The 22041-nt window shown below is 54.1% G+C and overlaps 3 long non-coding RNA genes across 4 annotated transcripts in view; 1 reads left to right on the forward strand and 2 right to left on the reverse strand.

Annotated features, from left to right (window-relative positions):
• Window positions 1-286: 286 nt before the first annotated feature.
• LOC144299472 (uncharacterized) lies at window positions 287-1394 on the reverse strand. The gene is made up of 2 exons (XR_013366180.1): window positions 736-1394; window positions 287-448 (listed from the first exon to the last, which is right to left on the reverse strand). It is a non-coding gene; the product is annotated as an uncharacterized LOC144299472 (long non-coding RNA).
• A 2969-nt stretch (window positions 1395-4363) lies between these two features.
• Window positions 4364-22041, forward strand: part of LOC144299691 (uncharacterized) — a 44107-nt gene continuing 26429 nt past the window's right edge. The window contains exon 1 of the long non-coding RNA XR_013366355.1: window positions 4364-4863. This is a non-coding gene — a long non-coding RNA (uncharacterized LOC144299691). The remainder of the gene's footprint in view (window positions 4864-22041) is intronic.
• Window positions 6439-21300, reverse strand: LOC144299690 (uncharacterized). 2 transcript variants are annotated; one of them, XR_013366354.1, is made up of 5 exons: window positions 21010-21300; window positions 13929-14069; window positions 10702-10799; window positions 8729-8920; window positions 6439-8659 (listed from the first exon to the last, which is right to left on the reverse strand). It is a non-coding gene; the product is annotated as an uncharacterized LOC144299690 (long non-coding RNA). The 2 variants fall into 2 exon arrangements; XR_013366353.1 differs by lacking the exons at window positions 6439-8659; window positions 8729-8920; window positions 10702-10799; window positions 13929-14069 and adding an exon at window positions 19588-19905.

Here is a 22041-nt window from a genome sequence, read left to right on the forward strand (position 1 = left end):
GCCCAGCCTGCAGCTGAGGGACGGGAATGCACAGGGGACCTTTGCCCAGGAGCTGGGTGCGGGCAGAGAAGGGGCCTGAGTTGTGAGGACAGACTGGGGCACTGGGGGCACTGGTCCCACTGGGCTGAGATTTGGTCATGGATGGTCATTTCCATGTTACAGAATTTAAAATATTTAAAACGCTAGCAACTTTTCAATTTCCCAAGCCCTAACATAATTAAAGTTACTTTAGTCACACTGTGTCTCTTCTGATCTGAGAGCAAAAGCAGTAAATATGCCACCAGCATATCGATAAGACAATTATTCTGTAATCCATTCCAAACACCGTGAACTGATCTGACAAGTGGCTATGGCCCTCTTAGGCTTTCTTGGCCTCCGGACACCTTCGAGGGCAGCCCATGGGGGCAGAAGGGCCTTCCGGGTCAGGGAGCGCATCCGTTCTTCTTCCCTGGTGTGAGGAGGCAGCACGGCCCTGTGAGCTGGCCTCCCCCCACCCGAGGTGGCCTGGCCAAGGAGGACCCTGTCCCTCCCTCACCACAGCCTAGCTCAGGGCCACCCAGTGTCCCCAGCCCCCGCCCCCAGCAGGAGGCCTGGCTCCCCTGTCTGAGCCCCCGCCCCTCACCCCCACAGCCGGATCTCACTGCCCAGAGCAGCCGTGAGCTCATCCCATACCCTGTGCCCGTCAGCTCCCATCACGGCCCCCGGGAAGCAGCCTCCCTCCCTCCACTGCTGCACCTCTGCTCCCCGCGAGGCTGGCACAGGGTCAGGGTCTCTCTCCGTGGTGGATGAGGTGCTTGCCCTTTGACTTGGAAACTTCAACATGGACTCTCCATGAGGAATTGACCGTTCGAATGCAGAAATAAACATTATTCTCTACGGAGGCCAGTAAAGCTCTTGCTTGTGGGACGTGGGCTCCACTGTTGGACATGGCTCTGCCCTCTGCGTGCATCCGGAGCAGTTTATTTTTTCGTGGTGGGGGTGGTCACCGCCTTTGAAACTGGTGGTTGAGGAGATGTATCCCCCACCTCCCAGCACCAACAGCCTGCACACAGGTGGACTCCTGCCGGCCGAGGGAGGGGCCGTGTCTGGATGTGCAGCCTGACAGTCGGCTTGGTCTGCCAAGCTCTACACTCTGGTTACTTCTTAGCTACAGGAGATGCTCCAGCAAAACTGATGTAGCCCGGTGGCACCTGCTTTATCTCAGCCATCTGCCAGGTAAGAGGGACGTGATTTACTGCCAAGATGCTCCATATTTGTCTTTGTGGCGGTCACCTCTAGAGCATGCATGACGCATTTCACCCCCGATACCTGTTTGCCGTGTGCGCAACTCTCGTGTGCCTTGGTGTTGGCGTTGATCATCTACAACCATTGATGCATGGCCCCGTCAACCACATTCTTCGGATTTGGAATAAGGTATTTGGTAATAATAAGGTAAGGGATTTGTTTAAGGTATTTGAATCCCAAGGAGGGCCTTTGGAGAGGATTACCCGGCTGTCTCTTGTGAGAGAAAAGTACTCAGTGGCTGGAGACAGCTCTGCTTCTCAGCCAGTTGAGACTCAAGCAACATAGTTCTAGCTCTCCTGGTGCCACCAAATGTGGTCAGTGCCACCTATTCTGTTGATCCTTGGTTCGACCCAAGAGACTCCTGCACTTTGGTCTTCGATTGGATGTGGGTCCCACGGCCGATTTCAAGGATCAAAGAAGATCCCGAGATTTGGGACCTGGGTTCTGGGAGGATGGGGCTGCCTAGAATAAGATGGCAGGAGCTGGTACTGGGTGGTCAGATGACTGGCTGTGGCCTGAGCCTATCAGGGATGTCACATGGCAACTTCAGTGTAGATGGCGTTCTGGAGAAATTGGGGCTGGAGGACCAGAGATGGGAGTTATTCACACGATACTTGAACCATGGGGTTAAGTGGGATCCCACGGGAGAACTGACAAAGAAAAGGTGGCAAGTAATTGAGTCTTGGGGGAACATCTGCATTGACGGGTCCCGAGGAGAGAGACAACGATGGGGGCTGTAAGGAATCAGAGAGGCAGGAAAAAAATTGAGAACGTAGTGCCAGAGAAAACCATCCATGATGCATCGACAGGAACTGGCCAGTCATCAAAAACGTTTCAGGGAGAATGAAGAGAAAACCAAAGATGAGCCCCCAGTCACAGACCACTCCTTGCTGAGAGCAGAGTGAAGCAGCCTCATGGCCTTGGGGCTGGGGGTGGAGGGGCTGTGAGGGCCAGTCCCGGCGGGCCGCCACCTGCTGCCTTCCTGTCTCCCCGGCTCATGGGGGACTACCCCTCCCCACCGGCATCCTTTCAGGACAGTTAATCAAGAAGATTAACGGGCCTAATGGAGTCTGTCCCGATAAATGAGAGAGCGGCCTGACCCTGCATGCTGCGTGGCCTGCTCTCATAATTGGATATTCTGCAGCCTCCTCTGCCTCTATTAGGTTAACAAGCCGTGTTTGTCACATTGCAAACGGCTCTGTCCCTCTGTTCTCCTGGTGTTACGGATCTCCCGGGTTTTGGGAGACTGCGCCTCAGTGGCCCACCTGTCTTCTCTCCCTGGTGAGTCCTCTCCATGGACCCTGGGTGGCCTCTCCGCCTGCGGGGGCGGGGCGCACGGGGCCCCCAGAAGGTCCCTGCCTGGCCCTGCCGGGAGGATGACCAAGCCCTCCCAGCGCTCCTCCCAGGATGCAGGCCGCGGCTGCCGGGGCTTCGCGTGAGGCTGCTCCCCAAGCTGGGGGGGGAGGGCTGCAGAATGTCGGGGGCGGGGGGGGGGGCACACAGGACGCCGACCTGCCTGTCCCGGGCAGCTGGAATGTAGATGTGGGCACTGGAGCTCACGCAGCCCCTGAACGCCAGGAGGAATCCGATATTGAGACATTCCTAGAGGCGGGATAGAGCAGCGTCCTCCCCTTACGCCCCTGAACTGAAGAGCCAGCCTGGACTACACTTCTCCCGCTCGGCTTGCGTGAGAGACAAGTCGCTTGCATCCTGTCTAAGCTCCCCTGCGTGGACTGTGGGGCCCGAGGCTCTCAGCCAACTGTGTCCCTGGTCCCTGCAGCCGGGCCGGGCGGGCGCATCCCGCCCCTCCGGGCGCGCCACTGCAGAAGGCGGCTGCCCTGCGCTGTGGCTCAGAGGGCAGCGGGCCGGGGCTGGCGCCACGGCGGAAGCCGACTCCTCGGCCTGGGCTGGGGCCGGGGATCCTGCATCCCAACAGGCTCCGGGCCCGTCGGGCTGCAGGGCCCCGACCACACCGGGGGCAGCAGGGGTCCCGGCCGGGCCTCCAGAAGAGTAAGGATCGATGGGTGCTGAGCCCTCCCGCCCCAGGGGCCGGGCTCCACATTCAGCCTGCCTGCTGGCTGCTGGGCTCCAGGGGCTGCTCCTGCGGGCAGCGCGCGGACAGGAGGTGAGAAGGCCCACCTGCCCCCAGGTGAGCTGGCCGCAGCGCTTGCACGATTTCCTGATCCACGGCCCGCCCATGACGCTGCGCCTGCGCAGTGTCCGCGGCCCCGGCGCTCCCGCCGCGTGGACCTCACGTCTGCTGCGGACACGCTCGGCCCCGTGCGGTCGTCGCGTCCGGGATTCCCGGGGCCGCAGGAAGGCCGCGGAGGCCGCGGAGGCCGGGGAGCCCGGGGAGGGTGGACGCCACGGAGGCACTGGCCAGCACAGGCCAGGGAGGCCAGGGAGCCTAGACGGGCCGGGGGCTGCGGACAGGGCGGTCACAGAGGCCGGGAGACTGGAGGCTGCGGGGGCGGCGCCCGCGGGATCCGGGAGCCCGTAGAGGCAGCAGAGGCCGAGGCGGCCGCAGAGGGCGGGAGGTCGCGGGCGGCGCCCCTCGGTCCCCACGGACCAGAACGCTGAGGCCCCGCAGGGGGAGCTCTGGCCCCCGCTGGAAGGAGCACGACCCCGACTGTCCACCCACGGTGCGGCGGGTCCTCGGGCTCCAAGGGACAGGCCCCACCACGAGGCGCTCCTGCCCGGCGCACTCAGGCGCGGCTGGATCCAGGGCCCAGCGATGGCCTCAGGACGTCCCTCTCCAGTCTCTGACCTCGCGGGCGCGGCTCCCCAAACAGCCGCCGCCGGTGTCTGTCGCCTCACCCCTGCGCGGCGACGAGACAGCAGCTGCGCGTCCTCCCGTCCCCTGACCTGACCGCGGCTCCTCGCAGGCCCCGGAGCGCGACGCCCCCTCGTCAGACCGGGCCGGCCCCGCGCCCCGCGCCCCGCGCCCCGCGCCCCGCGCCCCGCGGCAGGGCCTGAGCCAATCACGGCCTCCGGGGGGAAGGGCCCACCGGACCGTCCCTCTGATTGGGTGCGACGGCGCCACGTGACCCCGCCTGGCCCAATCGCGGCAGGCCACGGGGCTTCCGGGCTCGCAGGTCGGCCTCGCGCTCCTGTCCTGACGAGCCCTGGGGAGACCCCGGGAGAGCGCTGGGTGCCCGCGGCCTCCGGGGCGTCCTCCGCAGAATCCGGGTGCGCGCCCCAGACACCCCGCCCAGGCCCGGGCCCGGCGCGACGGGGAGGAGGACACACAGCCTGCGGCCTTTGCTCCCAACCCCCGGCCGCGCCTCGGCCTTCCTGCCCTGCTTCCCTGGGCGCAGCCTGGACGGCAGCTCAGGCTCCGGCACCGTCCTGGCCGAGACCGGGCGCCCCCTGCGCCTGACCCGGTCCGCAGATTCCCGCGGGGCTCCCCAGGCCGGCTCCGCCGACGCCTCCCGCCCCCTCTAGCTGCAGCCTCAGGAATGCCCTGCCTAGTGCATCTCTCTCCGGTTTAAACAGAAGGGACGGTGGAGCCGTAGAGCCAGGGAAGTCTGACCTTTGCTCCAGGAAGGTGAGATGATACCGGAGAAGCGGCAGCGGCAGGTGAGTCCTGCATTAACTCTGCGGAGCACTCAGTGATCCCCAGGGAACACGGAGCCCATAGCTGTTGGGGCCCGGGATGGAGGCACCTCCCAGGCCAGGTGAGTCCCCCGGGGGCTGACCTCCAGGGAGGACCTCAGGGACCACCCATGGGGCAGATCCGCTCCAGTGGTGGTTCCTCCATCTGTCTGCGGTCAGGAGAGCATGAGAAGGCTCTAAGCAGGCATCTCTCCGAGGCTCTGTAGCCCACGGGCGCGTTCTGCGTCAGCTGCTGCCGGCACAGACATGCCAGCTCCAAGAGCGAGTCACACGGTGACCCGGTGGTTCCGCAGCCATTCCTGACAGAGAGCACAGAGGCTCTGGCTGAGCGGACGTAGGGGCACGTTGCCTCTGGCCGGGTGGTACGTCATCGAGTTACCATAGAACGCACTTGCTCCGGAGCGTCCTCGCACAGCACAGACTTTCCCACCAGACTCCCCTTCAGACCGAGGGTTCCCGGGCACCGAGCCAGTGTTGGACAGGAATGGTGTGATGAGAGAGCTCTTTGTCTCTGCACAAGGAGTGCTGGGGCTTGCCGTACCATCTCTGTGAGGAGGCGCCCAGACCTGGACCTGGGCCGGGAATGCAGGTGCTCCCAGGAGCATATTCAGGAAGGGTCACACCCTTGCTGTTGGCGGCGTGAACAGCCTTCTCTCCTGGGTCAGCTTTCCTCCTGCTTCCTGTGGCCACTACTCCCGCCCAGCATGGCACAGCTGCCATGTGTCCAGTTGAAGGAGCTTCAGGGCTCTGTATGGCCTGCGGGTCACTCCCTGACCCTTGTCCAGGCCAGACCCTCAGGGACCTTGCATTGAGGCATCCGAGTCTCATGGAAGGAAGCTCCCCTTCCCAGGGAGAGGCTCCAGCGTGGCTGGGGGACCTGGGGAAGCAGAACTACCTGACCTCAAAGCCCCATCTGTGGAATCCGTTGATGCTGGAGTGGGGCACACTCAGCCTCATGGCATCCCGTGGCCACTGTCTGCTTCTCTGTGCCCCAAGGACCACCCCAAGGCCTCACTCCTATAATAAGTGTCAGAGCCTGGACTGATGCCCAGGTAGGCAAGGTCTGGAGTTCCAGCTTTTAACCTCAACACCCTGGAGGTGCTGCCCTGACCTGGTCCCATTTATCTTCCCCTTGGAAATGAGGCCAGAGCCCCACTGCCCCTCTGGGATCCATTACCCAGACATTGGCCTTGACAGAGGGCATGGTGATCCTTCCGTTTCTCCCTTTTTTCTCTTCAAAGGAGAAAGTTCTTGCTCTCCGGTGCATTTTACATGCAGCTTCTACGTCCTTGTGATTTTTTTTTCTCTTTGCCACAAAATCCGTCCGTTCTGCAGCAAAACAAAACTACCTCCATTTTCCTCTGGGTTCACACTTCTGTTCCTTTTCTCAGGATTCTGTTCCATCTCCTTTTCTCACTCCACTATTCTGCACAGATAACCACTACTCATCTGTAAGATCCTGTCCAGGCATCACCCCATCAGGGGAGCCTCTGCCCAGCTGGGTGAGCAGCCTGCTCTCGGCAGTAGGAGCTTCTCCCCGTCACTCACGGACTCGTGCAATCAAGCAGTAAGCATTTGATGGGCGCTCACTGTACCAGGCACTGAGGATACAAACGTGACTGTATCCTAGTCGTGCCCCTGCCACATCCTATGAACATCTCACCGTGGACACATGAGCCAACCTTCATGGCCACCATTCGTTTATCCATAATGGGCACCGGACAGAAGCCAAGCCAATCAGAGTCCTTCCCTGAGATTTTCCAGGTGGAACAGACACAGTCTACGTTTCTCCAGTGGTCACGGCTCCATGACATGAGGCTTAGGGTCCGTAGACTCCCATGTTTCCTGCCTCCTGGAGATGCTGGTCCACCATGGGAGGGAATAAAGTTAGAGCAGGGAGTGAAGGGGACACAGTGGTGTTCAGTTGTCTGGTATCTGCTGCTCCAGAAGCTCACGCCTGTCTGCTTCCTGTAGCGTGCTGGCTCACCTGACTCAGGTAGGCTCCAGGTGGGACCAGATGACACACCCTACCTGGAGGACTGAAGAGTCTAAATGATCCTCAGAGGTGCAGGCAAGTGAAGGGAACCCACAGGAAGAGCATCTCTGGGCCTCGCAAGAACGGGGAGTCTTTGCCCTGGGCTTGTCTGAATAACAAGGGAGGAAGCAAGTTTTCTCGGAGCCAGGGAGAGCTGTAGCCTGGGGGAGTGGCCTGTGGGCAGGAGAACTGCGGCCTCTGCCAGAGCCACAGGCCAGGAGGACGGAAGCAGAAATGCCCCAACACCCCTCTCCTCCTGCCCTCCAGTCTCCTGCCAACTCCCCCAACTGGCTGAAGCCCACCAGGAGCTGACAGACTGCTTTCAGGCATGGTGGGGACCAGCTTCCCTGGGCACACCAGGGTGGGGAAGAACGAAGAGCAGCAGAGGAGGGGCACACACAGAACAACCAGCTCAGAAGCCTTCTTGATCCTTGACCAACACCCACCCCTTGACCTTTGGCATTTGGAATTGTGTTTCTGTGGCCAAAAACTGGGAGTTCTGACTGTTCAGTCTATTTCCATGACACTCTCCTGGACCACACAGTCTGATCAAGGACTGTACCTAACGGGATCCCTGGGTGGCTCAGCGTTTTAGCGCCTGCCTTTGGCCCAGGGCATGATCCTGGAGTCCTGGGATCGAGTCCCACATCGGGCTCCCTGCATGGGGCCTGCTTCTCCTTCTGCCTGTGTCTCTGCCTCTCTCTCTTTCTCTCTCTCTCTCTGTCTCTCTCACACACACATGAATGAATGAAGAAAATCTTTAAAAAAAAAAAAAAAAAAGACTGTACCTAGCCCAGAGCCTGGTATACAGTAAGTGCTCAAGAACATGTATGGAATGACTGGTGGGTGGATAATAAAATCTAATGCAGATGCCACAGGGGAAGACTACTCTGATGGATAATCCCTGCCTGGGTTTATCACCTTCTACCGAGTACTTAGGTGAGAAAAGCATCTTTTCCTTTTTCTGCAGTCGCAGACCTAGGAGAAGGTTGGGTGAGCATCATAGAGCCTCTCTTTCCAGCAGGGCGCTGAGCTCTTTGTGGTTATTCAGTTACTATTTTACATAAAAGAGGAAAGGGGCATAAGTGTCATGGGCTTCCATGTCAATTGGAAACCACAAGCGCCTCCTACAGAATTGTCACCCACGCTAGGACCTCAGAAGGACAGCTTCTTGGGAGTGTCGTGACACTGGCACCTCATTCCGTGATCCCACTCATCGCTAACCAGTCTAGATGTGTAGACGTGAGACGGTCTCAGGCGTGGGCACCAGTCCCCTCTTAGCACAGCGGGTAAACCCACCCCTTTGAACACAGGCTCAGCCTGGCTCTGCTCCTGCTAAAGCTGCAGTACTGGGTCCCTGTGTCCTGCTGGAGAAGCACTATGGGGAGCTGGAAAGCGAGAGGCAGATCAATTGGGTTTCGGGGTGAAAGCTGAACAGGTGGCCCTGATTCTTGGGGGAAGTGTACACCTCTGTCCTGAAGGGAATATTGGTTGCTCTGATGGAGTCTGGAGTCTGGAGTGTGTGTCAGCTAGGCTTGAAGAGCCTAGGCCAATCTTCCGGGCAGTTCCTCTGGCAGAGTGAGTGAGTTTGCTGTGGAAAATTCTCCACCGCTGGTCAGCCTGTGACCCAGTCTCCCACCGCACCCCCACCTCTGTGCAGGGGCAGCAGTGTTGTCGGCTCCATTCCCTCTGGCCTGAGCTCCTTGCATAGGTAGGATGCTTCTGCTGCAGAGGAAGAAACATGATTTATTCCCAGCCCGTTTCAGTGGGAACCCGCCCGGCCTGCCTCTCTACCTTTTGTGCATGAAGAAAGATGGTTTGAGTTCCTCACAGATCCCAAGCTGAGCTCAGCTCAGGCTGTCGAGTGCTGGGCAGCTCCCTGTGAGGACACGGGGTCAACCCAGCAGTGCTGCTGAAGTCGCAGATCCTAGGACTGCTCGCCCCACCCTGCTCTCCTCTGGACTGGGAGCTGGCCCAGGCAGGGTGCTGTGGGGAAAACACAGGGCGACATGGACGTAGCGCCTGGATAACTTTGGAATAAATCCTTCTAGGCTCCTCCAAGTGCAAGAGACAGAAAACCCAATGCAAACTGGCCTACAAAGGAGACTTCCTGACTCCTCTAACTGAGCAGAATGAACAAAATCAGGAGAGGTGGATCCAGGACTTAGAAAGCCTGTCAAGATCCAGTTTTCTCCATCCATCTTGAGGCTTCGCCTTCTGTGTATTGGTTAATATAACGCGAGCTCCTCCCTGAGGGTGGCTGCTGTACTAGTTTATACAAAGATACAGTCCTGGTATCAGCTTATGTAATGACAGCCCTATATGAAGGCAGCCCCTGTATTAATTTATATAATGAGAGCTCCTTTATTAGTTTATATAATGACAATCCCTGTATTATTTTATATAATGACAGTTTTTGCATTGGTTTATATATGGCAGACCCTGTATTACTTTATATATGGCAGTCTCTATACTAGTTTATATAATGACAATTTATGTATTAGTTTATACAATGACAGTCCCTCCATTAATTTATATAACGACAGTCCCTTTAGTAGTTTATGTAACGACAGTCCCTGTACTAGTTTATATAACGACAGTCCCTTTACTAGTTTACATTGAACGACTGCCCCTGTACTAGTTTATGTAACGACAGTCCCTGTACTCGTTTATATACCGACAGTCCCTTTAGTAGTTTATGTAACGACAGCCCCTGTACTAGCTTATAGGACAGTCCTGGTACTAGTTTATATAAGGACAGCCCCTGCATTACTTTACATAACAAGGCACCCCCTCCTTGGCCGCCCCATCTCCAGGCCTGGTACTCTGGTTCAGACCCACAGAGAAGGGGCTCCTTCTGGGGCCTCCCACACAGCTCCCAGGACTGTGCACCCTCTCGGCCAATCATGTGAGTTCCGGCCCTCAGAGCTCTGATTGGCCAGGCCAGGCAGCAGGTGGGAGTTGGTTCCCATCAGGGACTGTTCCCTGAGAGGGCCGGACACCTGGCACTGGCTCTTCCCACCTGTTCTCTCGGCTGTCTGAGCTCCTGTCCTGGGAAAGCAGGAGCTCTCAGAGAAGCTGAGACCCCAACCCCATATCGTCACAAGGACACAGTGTAGTTACTTGTTTCGCAGGCTGCCTGGAGCCCCTGCGCTGACTCTGGGACCCTGAGGCCCCTGGACCCCGGCTGAGACCCCACCTGGGGAGAAGCCTGTACAGAGGGACAGAGTGGGGATCAGGGCTCAGCCCCAGGGGGAACAGGGGTCTGTGACACCCCGGTTGCCGGCTCACGAGGATTCCTTGGGAGGGAGGCCATCAGGCTGCACTCCCCCGTGCACGGGGCGTGAGCCACGCGGAGCCCACTCTCTGCTGGTGGTGTTCCGCGGTGTGCACTGTCCTGGCCCACCCCGCCAGCTCAGGGAGCCGCGAGTGCAGGGCCTCGGGGGTGCCAGGCGGCAGCGGCCCAAGGCCAGGGCCCCAGAGTGATGTCCCGCAAGCCTGGGGGCCCTGCAGCGCATCCCGGCAGGGCCTCCGCGGTACTGCGCAGCACCGCTTCGAGCTGAGGGTTCACAGGGAGAAGGCTGTGCTGGCGAACGGGGGCCGGTCCGCTGCCGGGACTCCCCGGAGGCCCGGAGCCCTGCGTCTGTGGGCACTGGTCCGGCCAGGGTGAGCTTGCGACCTGCCAGTGGTGCCTGCGCTCAGATGGACGCCCAAGAATCAGGAGGACGAAGGTCTCAGGACCAGGGCCGGGCTGCCCCAGGACCTACCTGCGCGGTGAGAGTCCCGACAGGACATGCGAGGATGAGCAGAGCTGGGACAGGACTCGCTCAGAGTTGCACAGCTGGAGCCCACCGCCTGGCCCCACCTGGAACAAGGGGAGAAGGTGTCTGCAGGAGCTCTGAGAAATGTGCTGCAGGGCACAGGATGGGGCGGTAGATGGAAACACCAGCTCCTGTGACTGTGGCTCAGAAGAGGGACCATATCAGGTATTGAGAGCTGAGGAGGCTTGAGTGGGATCCTCACCTTTGGAGGAGGACAGAAGGCAGAGGAAAAGTGCGCAGCAGAATCGTGTACTGTGGAACCAGAGGAAAGTCCTGCCCTGCCCTTGGCAGGAAGTCACAGGTCGAGTGACACTCACAGCCTCTGTGGGTCAGGGACTCAGGCACACGGGCTGAAGGAGGGAGTAAGAGGACGACAACGATGACCGAGGTCGAGTTAGTGTTGCTCAAGAAAGAGGAGGAAGAAAAAAGTAAAGCCTTCCATAAGACGAGCTCATATTAACACAGGAAGGAGAAGGGATACAGGAAAACAGAGCAGCCATGGGGATAGATCTTTAAAAAACAAACTGAACGAAAATACCCTTAGGAAGAGCAAAAGAGAAACGCACTGATATGGGAACAAAAGGAGTTGCACGGCATCCTAGTTTATGCTCCTCAAGAAGAGAACAAAGAAAAAGAGAAGTAAAATCCTCAAACATATAGTTTTATGGAGCTTTTCTTCAGAAGAGACTGAATCCACAGCCTGAAAGGATATAGTGCATTGCAGATAAAATCCACATGAGCTTACTAGCCCCAGGATATGTCCCAGTTTTCCCAGACTTCACAGAGTAAGAAACGCTCCCCCAAGTTTCAGGCAGCAGTAACAGCAGCAGACATCAAGGCACTTTTAGGGCAAAATCGAGAGTTGCTCAGACTTTCTTGAGCAAAATGAAACATTTAAAATACAGAGACAGAGCATAGGATGAACTCATGGCGGGCCCCAGGTCACGTTGAGATTTTGCGTTGCATTAAGGGATTTAGATTTTAATGTTCAGCACAGTGAGAAGGATTCAGGAGAGGCTATTGTGGTGGTCCAGGCACAATGTGGTAGTGATGGGGACTAGGGTGACAGCAAGGGAGACCAGGAGAGATGGATGAATTCAGTGCGTATTTTGGAAGTAGTTTCTTTATTATTTTTTAAAGATTTTATTTATTTATTCATGAGACAGAGAGAGAGAGAGGCAGAGACACAGGCAGAGGGAGAAGCAGGCTCTGTGCAGGGAGCCGGATGTGGGACTCAATCCCGGGACTCCAGGATCATGCCCTGAGCCAAAGGCAGGCGCTTAACTGCTGAGCCACCCAGGTGTCCTGGAATTAGTTTCAACTGGACTTGGTGACATGCTGTGTGGAGATCGGCAGTAGGGGCAACAGGGTAGGAGAGAGCATGGGAGTGAGCAGGATTTTGAATTGAGAAGTTTGGTTGTGGTGGCACCATTTTGCTGAGATACAAGCTGAAAGAGAAACTGTCTTGAGGGCAAAGAGTTTGGTTTTGGGCATATTAAATTTGAGATGTCAGGAGTGATAGTAAAATAATTAACAGGTAATACTCTCATAGGAACCTGCTAATAAGAAGGGGGCACTTTTCTGATCAGGACACATGTGATTCAGTATATACACCAGTGCTGGAGCATCCAACTGGAAATCGTGGTGTGATGCTGAGTAGATGCTATGTCATGATGTGGAAACTCAAGGCAGAGATCAGGACTGAGACAAATGTAAGGGTCATTGGGTGATATTCACTGCCTGAAACTGGATATTTCTGGGCTTATAGAAAGGAGGGTAAAGAGATCCTAGGACCAAGCCCTTGGGGCACATTGACACTGAGAAATCAAGAAAGGATGAGGAGCAGCAAAGAGTGAGCCAGAGGGGTAAAAAGAGAACTAGTTGTCAGTTAATATGGAAGTCAGGCAAAGGACATGCTCAGGGCAAGGTGGTCAGCTGAGCTGGGCTCTGTTCAGAGCAGTAGGATGGAGACAGTAGGAAACTGTTGGTTTGGCAATATGAGGTCCCAGGTGGCTTTGACAAGAGTAGTTTCAGTAGGACTGGGAATTAAGCACTTGGCTGAAGAGGGGCATGTTTGTCCACTGGTAGGACAAGTTCAGAGTGGAGGGAGAAGCTGATGCTCGTGCAGTAGAAGCAAGGGTTAGCAGACAAGGGCTCTTGAGAAGGCAGGAGGAGGTGAGATCCAGGGCATGAGTAAGGGTTGGATGCCACAAGGGGCAGGGACACATCAGACATTGTGCAAAAGAGAGAAGGTGGAAGGCATGGGTGCACAGGAGAGTAAACTGAAGGTTTGGTGGTGAGAAGCTGGGGCAACTACTGTTTAATGGTTTCTTTTTTTAAGATTTTATTTATTTATTCATGAGAGACACAGAGAGAGAGGCAGAGACACAGGCAAAGGGAGAAGCAGGCTCCATGCAGGGAGCCTGATGTGGGACTCAATCCCAGGACTCCAGGATCATGCCCTGAGCCGAAGGCTGATGCTCAACCGCTAAGCCACCCAGATGTCCCTGTTTAATAGTTTCAGTTTTCTCCATAAAGTCTGAGGACAGGTATCAGCTGAGACTGAAGAAGAGAAGACATGTGAGAAGCTTGAGGACCGAAGGGAAAGTGAAAACATGGTTTTTGAGAATGGAAATGAACTTTGTCAGAGAAAAGCAGTGGTGCAATGTGAGATCCAAAGACTTAAACTGACAATGAGACCAGTCAGCACTGAGATCAGTCAGCACCTGCTTTGGGGCAGGTGCAGGTTAGGTGGGAGCTGGGTTTAAGTTGAGTTCTGTCTTGCCCATGAGTGAAGTAGAGGGAGAGGGGCAGAGGAGCTAATGGTGTCTGGTGAGTGCTGAATCCAAGGGGCGCCAGGCAGTGAGGGCACTGGGAGATGTGAGGACGGTAGACCGGGTGTTCTCACCGGGATGGAGGGCACTACATCCTGTGGAGTGAATGGTCAGAGGGGGAGCCATTGCAGATGAGACGTCAGGAGTGGGAATGGGGGTGGGGGGTGGAGAGGTCATTCAAGATGACAAGGTTGCAGGAAGTGGGGTGAAGGTCATGGGGTGGGGCGGATGTCAAGGACCGAAGACCAACAAATGGAAAGGACCATTTGCTTGTCACTTGTACTGTGTTTAAAAACAAGTGACATGCATGTACGTGCTAAATGTCGGGATAGTGGTTACCTGGGGAAGAGGTGACTGTGCGGGTGCAGGCAGAGGCCTGGGGGTGCCGCTGTGGTTCTGTGTCTCCATCCAGCGCTGCTTGCCCATTTGTTCACTTCATGAAAATTCCTCAAGCTGTTAATTTCTGATGGGTACACTTTCCTATTTGTTATAATTCAATACAGAATGAAAAACATAAACAACAGAAAGTAAAGGAATACCGAGACAGGTGTTTATAGGTTATGGTGCACATTATTACAGCAGTTCCTTTCCCCCTTTAGCTCTGTATTTGAGTTCTCTCTACACACACCTGCACACAGGTGCATACCTTTGGACCTTCTGAATTTTTTCTGAATACTTGTTTCATTTCTTACAATTAAGTCTTTAATCATTTTTTCATTAGTAGCACCAACGGGATTACTTTTTTTATAAATTTATTTTTTATTGGTGTTCAATTTGCCAACACATAGAATAACACCCAGTGCTCATCCCCCTCAGTGCCCGTCACCCAGTCACCCCCAACCCCCGCCCACCTCCCTTTCTACCACCTCTACTTCATTTCCCAGAGTTAGGAGTCTCTCATGTTCTATCTCAACAGGGGATTACATTGAAAACAGAATATTTTTTAGCATCCCCAAATGCAATGGACTCTAATTGTTCTGTTATGCGGGGTTTATTTAATAAGTCAATCTGTAACCCAGTCAAGTCAAGTGGCGTGTCCAGCCAGGCACACGGGTTTAGAGTCATTTCCTTTCAGTCCTCTCTGTGTGACTGTCATTAAATATAAAACCTCACTTGGAGACAATGTCAACTTGGACCAGGTGGGGTCCTTTTGGCCTGGCAAGTGTTCCTCCTTTTATCCTTGTCCAGATGGGCCCAGAGTGGGGCTCCCGCTCTTCCAGTGATATCCGAGTTCAGGGCAGACAACAGGCCCCTTTGTGTGTCTCCGCAGTCCTGAGCTTCCGGCTGGAAGGGCTGTCAGTGGGCTTGCTCCGTGCCCAGCCCCATGGGCACCAATGCCAGCAGGCGGCTCTGCTGATTTACAGAAAACATCACCCCTCTTCATTGCCGTGGCGGAAGATGGTCTGACAGCCCTCCCTGTTCTTTTTTTTTTTTTAATTTTTTATTTATTTATGATAGTCACAGAGAGAGAGAGAGAGAGAGAGAGAGGCAGAGACATAGGCAGAGGGAGAAGCAGGCTCCATGCAGGGAGCCCGACGTGGGACTCGATCCCGGGTCTCCAGGATCGCGCCCTGGGCCAAAGGCAGGCGCCAAACCGCTGCGCCACCCAGGGATCCCAGCCCGCCCTGTTCTGAGCCACAGCTGAGCTCGCTTTTCTGGAACCTGCAGTCCCCAGAAGCTCGGTAACCTCCACTTCCCCTGAGAGCTGGAGGTGGTCTCTGCTCCCCAACAATGTGTCTGAGATGTAGAATCCCACCCAAATGTACGAGAATATGATTACCTTCCACTCCCTCTAACTGGATTGTGCTGGGCTCTAAAAGCTCCATTTCCTCTCTTAATTTCATCATCATTATTTCTACCTTTATCAGTTTCCTCCAAGGTAACCCAATCACTTGGGATTAAAACAGTCATTTGGAAGATTTCCAATCCGGATGAAGGTTTACATTCAAGTTCAAACTCCAGATCAAGCTTTTCTATCTCAGGGCTGTTCTCCCCTCTGCTTCTCTTGGATGTAAAAGTGGCTGGGGAGCTTGGGGTGTGGGGATGGGAAACTGGGGCTGCCAGATAGACTCCCACTTGCATTTGAATGCCAGGCAATTTATTTTTATTATAAACATTCTCAAAATTTCACAGAACATTCTTATACTAAGAAATACATACATGATTTGCCTAAAATGCAAAGTTAACTGCACATCCTCTATTTGCAAAATCGGGCCACGCCACCTCTCCCTGACTTCTCCCCCACCTCGCTAACATTCCTCCTGTATGGTCCAGCTATGCAGGGCCATGTCAGCCAGCCCCTTTGAGCTTGGACCTCAAAGCCAGGATGGTCCGAGTCAGCATCCTCCCCCAACGCAGTGAGTCTGCGCTGCCGACCTGGTGGGACAGAGGAACAGTCGGGGGAGGCAGTGAGCAGCGGAGATGGGTCACTATGTCAGGATGTTGCTGGGCACCTCTGTGATGGCGTCTGCCTCCCCTGGGCCCGTGTCCCTTGAACTCAGCAATTTGTTTGGCTCTTTCTGCATGTCTGGGTGGCGGCTGTGAGGTTAGGGCACCTCTCCCAGGAGCTACAGGGCAGACAGGTCCCTCATGTTGACATCCCTGCATCAAGATAGGTCTTTGGGAAGACCACACATACCCACTGCCCTTTGGGTTTCTCAGGACCCCGGCAGAGAGGTCCTCTGAGCCCGTGAGGCGTGTGGGGTGTGGGGAACAAGGTGTGGAACCAAGTGATCCATGAAGAGCTGCAACAAGGCAAGACATGGGGCGTTGGGTGGAGAGATGTCACCACCAGGGCAGCCCAAGTCAGGTCCCCAAGGCGTGGCCAGAGGTCAAACCTGGCCTATTTCTCCTGACTGAGGCCAAAGCTCTGCCCCAAATGCTCCCTGACGCCATTTTACTCAAAGCTGCCACCTCTGAGGTGGATTCCAACAGTCAACGTTGGAACTCCAAAGCTGGGGATGTTCACTGGGGAGGTTGCTGAGTGGAGGTGAGTGGGGCTGAAGGAGGTGAGCTGGGTCACACAGCTGCTTTCTTCGCTCTCCGTGGGACCAAGTGTGCAGCACTGGCTTGTCCGGCCTAAGGGACTCCAGCAGATGTTTACATGCCCAGGTGCCCAGCAACATCGTTCACAGTAGCTAAAAATGAGAGCAACCCCAGTGTGCCCCGATGGATGATGAATGTGGTCCATTCATTCAGTGGAACGCTATTCCGCCATACGACGGAGGGACATTCTGGCACCTGCTCAACCAGTCACAAATATGCAACAACTAGGACTCCCCTGTGTGAGGTACTTGAGCAGTTAAACACAGAGGGGGTGGTGGGTGCTGGGGCGGGGGTGGCAGTGTTCAAAGGGCATGGAGTTCCAGTCTGGCAGGATGAGAGTCCTGGTGGGGACTGTCGCATGCCAGTGTGAATACACTTAGTACCACTGGACTGGATGCTTGAGAACAGATGAGGAGGGACATTTTATGTTATTCGTACTTTACCACAATTCAAAATAATTTCAAAAAGAATCCAAAAAGTTAGTATTATTATAGATGTCTGGTGGTATCACCTTGTCCTACATACATACGTGCAGGGCTTTTGATTTTATTTCTTCTCCACTTCCACCCATTTCCCAAACATCCTACAATGAAGCACCATAATAAGGAGATAAAATGTAGGCAATGTTGTGTGAGGTCACATGGGAACGTCCTCCATGCCTTTGTTTCAAAGGCTGTATCACGTGCCTGTGAGAGCTGCCAGGGTGGCCTGGGCCACAGCCCAAAGTCTCTTCCTAGACAAAGTGGTTGGGGAGAAAAGCCAAGTGAGTGTGAAGATCCCACGGGAGCTCCACGTGCCACAGCTGGGGCATTGCCTGACTTACGCTAGCAGCCAGCAGGGACAGAGGGCGGTGAACCCCAGTGCTACCCAGCCCTGGCACACCCCATCTGCTGCAGGTACATCCTCTCTTGTCCTTTGAAGCAGTGTTGAGCTGTGCTGTCGCTTCCATTCCCTTTGAGACCACCGCGGGGACCCTGTCCCCTCCCATTCCAGTGAAAGGTCCCAGCTCCACCCTACTGACCAGGATGGCACTGCCAGAGAGGGTGGTGTGGCTTGGCTGGTGTGGTCCTCATGCACACAGGGCCTCACCTGGTCCAGGCCTAGGCGGCCCAGACCACCACCCACAGGAGTGTCCCACCACTGCCTCAGGCTGCCCAAGACGTGGACACAGCAATTCTCTGTTACAAGATTCATGGGTCATTGCGGCACTGGTGGGAGCAGCCTGACCCACGAAGCCTCTGGAAATGCAATTCTCAAAGCTGATCACACGCTTAAGCCTCACCTAAATTAAATGAATTATTTAAAACCTTGTCCTTGAGCTACTCTCCATCAACTGAAGAGTGGGGTGGGAGATCTTCTTAAGGGATCCCAGGCTATAGCATCCCTTCCCACTCCACAACCCAGATACCTTCCTGCACGGCATTTTGAAAATGCACACCTGGTCACACACCCTACACACATGCACACATGTGCACACACAACACACAATTCTCTGCCATATGATTAGTATCCAAACTGTGACAATTCCAATGCCAAAAGGGGCTACTCTTTCTATTTATGCCATGTCCACAGATGGCCACCAGGATTGTTCTGGGAGAGTGTCCTTCCACCAAGAGGGCCCTTCATACTCCAGCTCCTGCCTTCTCAAGACATCTTTTCACCTCCCCTCCCTCTTGAATTCCAGCCGTGCTGGCCTCCTTCTGCTGCCTCCAGGCCTTTGCACGTGCTCTTCCTGTGACCTTCCACCATCGCCTGTCCTGGCTCATTTCTACTCATCGATTAGGTCTCAGCTGAAACGTCACAGCCTGAGAAGTGCATTCACTGCCCCCTTCCATGTCCACCCTTCATTTTCTGCTACCTTGACAGGCTGATCTTTTTTCCTTTCTGGCACATATCACAGTTTGCAATGACACACTTATTTAATGTGATTATTTGCTCAGTGTAGAACTCCCGTGGACTGTGAGCTCTGTGGGAGCTTCTTACCTGGTGTCCAGAAGAACACTGCCCCTGGATATTTATTGAATGTTTGAATGAGTTGATTACTTTATTTTAATGGGGGCAGAAGCCAAGGTCTAGATGGAAGAGATCAAGCTTCTCCAATCTCATCAGGTCACACATCCTAAGGATCAACAAGTCTCTCTCTTTTGACTCAAAGATCCTCATGGGTCTTTCCCCCTAAGCTCTCATGGACTGAGCAATAATATAGGCTCCTTCCCTGGAGAGCAGTGAATCCACATTGGCTTGGACAGAGGAGCCCCATGCATGGCCCTCTTCCCTCTATCTGGTGTGTGTCTGTAGGATGCAGGTAGGAAACGTGATCCCCACATGCACAGAACAGGCTAGGTGACAGCAGACCCTCATGATGGCCAGTTCTGGTGATGGGACCTGGGGCTCAGGCCCAGCCCCACATTCTGGGTGCTGGTGAGAAGCATTCCCAAATCCCTGGAGGGCTGGCTATAGTGATGGCATGGGCCTAATTCAGCATCCACAATCCCCGATGGCTCTAAAACCACAGGATAGCCCATCCAATAAACTCAGAATAGCAGGGGGCTAATGAACCTGTGAATGAGAGTTTATCTTGGCCGTGTTGAGAAAGACCATTAGTGGGAACACGGAGAGTGGAAAACCAGTGTCGCCTGCCCTGCTAGATTCCCTGGAGCCCACCTGGTCTCCAGTCTCTCAGGAGGCCCCAGGTGGCCCCAAGGGACCAGCCAGATTCTCGGTTGGCTGCAGCAGCAGCAATGACCCACTTTGGACAAGAAGCAATTTCTCTTTCCATCAACCACATGGAAACTGTCAGTTTGAAAGAGTGAGCGTTCCCTCCTGCCATTTGCTGTGTTTTAGCTAATTCTTTCTTTTTTTTTTTTTTTGGCAACTGTACTAGTTCAGGCCCATTTCATCAGCAAGTGACAGAATTCCAACTCAAACTGGCTGAAGTGAAAACTAAAGCCTGTGAATGTGAGAGGAGTTTATTGTAGACCTCGGGAGTGTGTGGGCTTTCTATTCTCTCTCTCATCTCTGCTCTCCTCCTCTGAGTGGGGATTCCTTGCAGGAGTGAGGGAAGGAGATGTTCACTTGCAGCCTTGCCCATGATAATAAAGCCCACCCAACCTCTGCCAGCTGGTGCTGCCTGCAGAGGTGTGGACTGACGCAGGCTCCCAGGAGCCTGGGACAATTCCTTGCAGGCAAAGCTCCCTCTTTATAAATTCTGCACAAAGTCTCCTGCTGGCCTGGGAGGGGAACACCATGGCTTTTCTGGTGCCATTGAGACCTGCATGGAGAGAATTATGTAAAAGCATGAATTGGACCTAATTTCCCAGCTCCAGGCTTTTGGGAACCTACTCAAATGAACATTTTCCTTGAATTGCAAAATAGTGTGCTAGGATGGGTCAGGGAGCTAGCTACTGGGAATGGGTTGTTAAAAGTGATCTTTCAAGACATGATAATGTCAGACAAGGATCTTGCTCACTGAAAAAAGTTTGTTTATAAACTTATAAACAATATCCATCCCCCAGAACACCCTAAATACTCCCTACTTCCCTCCATGGTCCAGACTTGGCATCCTAGATGGCTTAATATGGAATGAGTGACGTATGTCCCTGCAATGGCTCCAGTGTTTCTCTCTTTTTTTAAAAAAAGATTTTATTTACTTATTCATGAGAGACACAGAGAGACGCAGAGACATAGACAGAAGGAGAAGCAGGCTCCCTGTGGAGGAAGGGAGGGCTGATGCAAGACTTGATCCCAGGACCCCAGAATCATGACCTGAGCTAAAGGCAGATGCTCAACCACTGAGCCAACTAGGCATCTTGCTCCAGCAGTTTCTCATCCACTTATGAAAGCACCATGCTGGGGCAGCCTGGGTGACTCAGTGGTTTAGCGCCACCTTCAGCCCAGGGCGTGATCCTGGAGACCCGAGATCGAGTCCCATGTCAGGCTCCCTGCATGGAGCCTGCTTCTCCCTCTGCCTGTGTATGCGTGTGTGTCTCTCTCTCGTTGTGTGTCTCTCATGAATGAAAAAATATTTTTTAAAAAAGAAAGCACCATGCTGTGTCCCACAATCTGGATGGCGTAGCCCCTGCCTGCCTCTTTAATTCAGTGTCCATCATCCCCTTGTTTATTCTGCTGCAGCCCCTCTGACTTTCTTGCTGTTCCTTGAACATGGCATGTTTACTTCTACCTTAGGGCCTTTGTACCTGCTTTTCTGCTTTCCTGAACACTGTTCCCACAAACCCTGTCCTTCCAGTCTCAACTCATGTGACCTCCTCAGAGATGCCTTCCCTGACCTCTTGTCTAATGCAATCTCCCCACACCAAGTCACATTCACATTACCCTATTTCATTTGTTTCACATATTTGTCACTTAGATTACTTGCCTGTTTGTTTAGAGTGTAGCTTCTAAGTCCATTGATTCCAGAACCAGATGCCTTCTCTGAGTGTCAGCATCACCACTTCCTGTGTGACCTTGGGAAAGTGACTTGGCCTCACTGTGTCTTGTTTTCAGTTATCAGTTGAGGTAATGGAGCACCTGCCTCAGGTGCTATGGCATCACTTGGGTGATTTAATGCATGTGAGGTGTTTAGTACAGTGTCTGGTGCATATAAGTGATATGTAGGTATTTGTTTGTATGGCTGCTCCTCTGTTGCTTCTGCTGCTGCTGTTCCTATGACCACCATCACCATCACCATCACCATCATCACAATCACCATCATCACCATCACCATCATCACCACCATTATCACCATCACCATCATCATCATCATCATCACTATCATCATCACCATCACCATCATAATCACTATAATCATCACCGCCATCATTATTTCATCACAAGAATATAAACCCAGGGAGAGCACTCTTGCCAGCATCTAGGATGTGCCTGGTGTGTGATAGGCATGGAAATATTTATGGAATGAATGTGGAGTTATTGAATGAATACATGTGCAAATACTCCAGTTGCAGTGGGATTCTGCTGCAATGCTGACATAAATGGAATAAACTAATTGCTGGAGTCTGAATGTTTTAGGATTAAAAATAAAAACTACCCTTCTGCCCACTCTGGATGCTCTTCCAGCCTTTCCTGCACTCCTGGCACCTCTGAATCACATGGAGCTCCATGTTGCCTCATTGATTAAGTGTCTAGGCCCATTAAATGATGGATTTTACATCAATACCATCCTGCCCTGGGAACAGGCCTGGGCAGGAGAACTCTCTAAATAAAGACATCTGATGATGGGTGTGTGACCCTGGGCAAAGGGAAGCGAGGGAGGGAGCTTCCTTTTCATTAGCTGAGGCCAGGAGAGGCCCCATGGGAGGTGTGGGTTTGGAGCCTGCACTACACTCTGAGCAAAGAAGCCTGTCTCACAGAACTGCCCGCAGCCTCTGCCAGGAAGCAGGTTTTTGAGTGG

This window comes from Canis aureus, chromosome 27 (genome assembly GCF_053574225.1).
Source record: "Canis aureus isolate CA01 chromosome 27, VMU_Caureus_v.1.0, whole genome shotgun sequence".
In the NCBI taxonomy this organism is placed as follows: domain Eukaryota; kingdom Metazoa; phylum Chordata; class Mammalia; order Carnivora; family Canidae; genus Canis; species Canis aureus.